The sequence below is a fragment of the Quercus robur genome, chromosome 8, assembly GCF_932294415.1.
Source record: "Quercus robur chromosome 8, dhQueRobu3.1, whole genome shotgun sequence".
Classification (NCBI taxonomy): Eukaryota; Viridiplantae; Streptophyta; class Magnoliopsida; order Fagales; family Fagaceae; genus Quercus; species Quercus robur.
The window spans coordinates 25,962,213-25,966,270 of record NC_065541.1 but is presented as its reverse complement, the minus strand read 5'-3'; positions in this window follow the sequence as shown (position 1 = coordinate 25,966,270).

The following is a 4,058-nucleotide window of genomic DNA, read 5'->3' as shown; positions in this document are numbered from 1 at the left end:
ATAAAATTAATCACATAGCCTTGTTTTTTTTATCAAAGTTTTAACACTTAATCAAAAAGGCAAGTGAAAATTCATAATTCAGTGCCTTTGATCGGCCGAACCTATTTCTCGATTGGTCGAAAAATGAATAAATTCATCACAAAGCTTCAGCATCATTCAATTGATTCTCGATTCTTGTTCAATCGATCGAAATTAACATTCGATTGATAGAAAGGAATTCTCAATCGATCAAAACAATGAAGAATTTCATCATAAAGTTTCTACCTAACTCGATCGATTCTCGATTCCTCTTCGATCAATCGAAAAGTACATTTGATTGATAGAAAGAAATTTTCAATCGATTGAAACTCGCATAATTGAATTTTTCAGAATTTTCCAACAATCGTTTTTGACAATTTTTGCTGTTTTCCATCAAAAACACCTTTTGATTTTATGAATGAAGATTCACAAATCAAACATCAGGGTTTACAATATCAAGATCAAGAACCATAATAATGCTAGAAACTTTGAAAACATAATCCTAATCTCATTAGAAATAAATTTCATTAAAGGATTTTAACTAGTAACCAAAATACTTTAATTCTAGCATTAACTTATTGTTTGATCAATCTCATCCTTATGAAGTCAGACCATCAATCCTTTATGAACATTAACGGTGTATCTCACTAGTACAAAAACTAGCAAAGTCAACACCGTAACTAAAAGATATACCATGGTCCACTTCAAAAACTGAATCCATCATATATATCTCATATATAAAACATAGCAAATGGATTCAAAGACACAATTATGCAAACAATTTACTATAGAAAATAAAAACATCAAGAAAACGATTTTTCTTTAATTCTAAAACTTAATCACATGTTATACAAGCATGATATTAAAGACCGCTCTAATACCAATTGATGGGAAATCTGGTTTTGCATCTCATACAAAACACATAGTGGAAGCAACAAACACGGATCTACTTCATTCATGAGAGATAACATGTAACCTTGAATTCTAGAATAAAGAATAGAAAGCATACCTTAATGTAGTGAAATTCAAAACCAAGACTTGAGAATACCTCTAATCTTCATCTCAATTCCACATGATACCCAAGAAGTGCGGTCTCTCAATCAGTTTACATGTATATGTTGAAGGGAGAGTAAGAGAGTGGCTTACACTCACATACACACCATTGCCATCATCTATTATCTGAAAATTTTGTATGTTTCTCTTCTTATACATAACTGATTATCTAATTGGGCTAGCCTTTTGGGCCTACTCAATTGGGCTTTAGTTTGTGGCTTAAGATGGGACCAAAGGGGACAAATAAGACTCTAGCTCCAATAGGCCTTAGGCTTCTCTATCAACTCTTGACAAGTCCAAAGTTACCATTAATTATATTTAATACTATTATATAAATATAATTGCATTTTAGGCCTTATTAATAAATTATATCCCAAAACTCTAATGATATCATTTGACTCCTATATGAAATATCCATAGTGAACAAAGTCATAATGAATTGTCACTTTGTAAACAACTATTTTATCCTTGAGTACCCGGTTTAATATTTTAGTTATTCACATTTATTGAAATCCGATTTCAATAAATATAAGCTTTAGTAACTCCTTACTAAAGTGGGCACCCTGAATAACTAGTTCCCATTAAACTTATCTCAAGGGGATATTCGCGTCTCTATAAAAAGATATTATGGATTCCATTTTGAGAATATGTGTTCCCTCAACACTACGTGTGGTTACCCAACATACTGAGGTTTTGACCGTGAATATTAGATCTCACTCCTGATATATTAAAGTAACCTACATTTCATGATCAAGTTCACTATCCTCTTAGAATTAAGAGTCTATGAAATTAGAAGTCGTGAGATTAATTATTCAGGTGACAGTTGTTGATTGAATAATTAATTTCATAGTGGTCCAATTCAATATGCCTTAACTCTTAAGACACATCAATTAGAAGTCTCCACTTCCATGAATAAGACAAATCATCTTAGTTGATGTGTTATAGTCTTCGCAGATGAAATGCCCAATTTCATCAGAACTTGTGATTTATATCTTCTGTGACTAAATCACATAAATCACATGCAATGCATCTCAAGGACTATGATAATGTCTCATTAGTTCATAAACAAATTGTCTCATACAATTAAACAATTTAATTATTTATGGCATGCCAATAAATTGGATTTTAAGGCATAAACCCCAACATATATATCAACCATACTTCTCATAATTCAAAATAACCATGAACTCCATTTTAAATAGTCAAAAATGCCACATTGGCCAAATAGTTTAACTGGCAAAATAATCTAGTACAAATAGTTTGATAAATACCAAAATGCCAAATTATTATAGAACTGTTAACAGATAGGTGAGGAGGAAAAATAAAAATCTTATCAAAGAATGGTGTTACAGAGGGGGTGACAGTAAAAGTGTGAGAAGAGAGAAAAAACAAAGTAAGGAGAAAAAGTGAGAGAGCTTAGTATGAGAAAGACTAAAGGTGCGAAAGAAAATATTGTTTCCTGGACCAGAAGAAGATAATATTTTTTGAAAAAAAAAATCTATAGAAAATAAGCCTTATTTTTGTTAGGGTGTTTCATTGACTAAAGATAATTTTTAGTTGACCAATTTTTTTTTTTTTATATTACCATACACTAGAAATATATATATATATATATATAAAAATAAAATAAAATAAAAAAACTATCTTTATAAAAGGTTTTCAGTAAAACAAACTAAATTTGAAGGTTTTACGACTTCTTCGAGGAATTTGTCTGAATTGATTTAGATCTCAATTGTTTGGTTGGCACAATTATTTTTGAAATATAATTAGAGAAAACTGAATAATTCAATAGATTTGCAAAATGAAATTGAACATTGTAGAAATGATACCTAGAGAGAAGTTTTGTTCTTTCCAGGTACTTTCACAAAGTAATCACCAACCAAAATTTCTTAAAAGTTGTAATCATGGTTTTGAAACCTAGACTGAACCGGCTAGTCGAACCATGGTAACCGGAAACCGTCTATCATTCCAGTTTTTTTAACTACCAAAATCAAAAATTTTAATTTTTCAGTGAACCTTTTGAACCGTGGTCAAACCACCCGGTTTTTAAAACCAAACACAAGTTTGACGATTCCTAAAAAATCACAAAAACATTGCCCAAATTAATCTCCAACATCAGATCTTCGCAGAAAAAGAAAAAAAGAAAACAAGTAAAAAAAGAAAAAAAAAAGAATAGAAGACTATGGAAGAAAGACTGCAAATCTGCTTCTAGCTTCTGCATATGCATCTGCTTCTTCTTTGTTTGTTGAAAAATTGTGGAAGGAGATTGCTATTTGTTTGAAAACTGTGGAAGAAATAACAAAGGGAGAGAGAGGCGAAAGCTGTAGGGGAAAGCTAAAAGAATAGAAGACTTATTATGAGATCTCATGAGTCTAAAAGAAACGTGTGAACTTTGATCATGATGGCTTGGTGTGGGGAAATGTGTGAGTCCGGTTGGGTTTCTCATGAGATCTCATGAGTCATAAGTGTCTTTTCTTCTCTTTTTATCTAGCACAGCCAACCTATTAAAGTTTAATTTTATTATTTTTTAGTTATATTTTTTTAAGCTTTTTAGTTTTATTTATTTATTATTTTTTTAGATATAATATTTTTAAATCTTTTAAATAACTAGATAAAATCTAACAAATATCATATTTATCTTAAATTAAGATATATTTGAATCTCTTTAAGTACTAATTTAGTCAATATTACATAATTTTACCGCATGTATTTTAATTATTTTGTATTAAATAATTATAATTTAATTATGACATTATTACAGTTCGACTTCGGTTTAACCTCAGTCCAACCTTAAAACTCTTGAATCTCTCTGAGCCTGTTTGGTTGAAGATTTCTAGTATCGTTGTTTAGTTTTCAGTGTTATAAAAATACGTGTTTGAGTGTTATAAAAATACATGTCAGAAATGTTATTGTTGTTTAAATATTGGTACCAAACAGCCCCAAAGTTCTTTGAACGGTCCAGATTTCAAAACTATGGTCGTAATAAA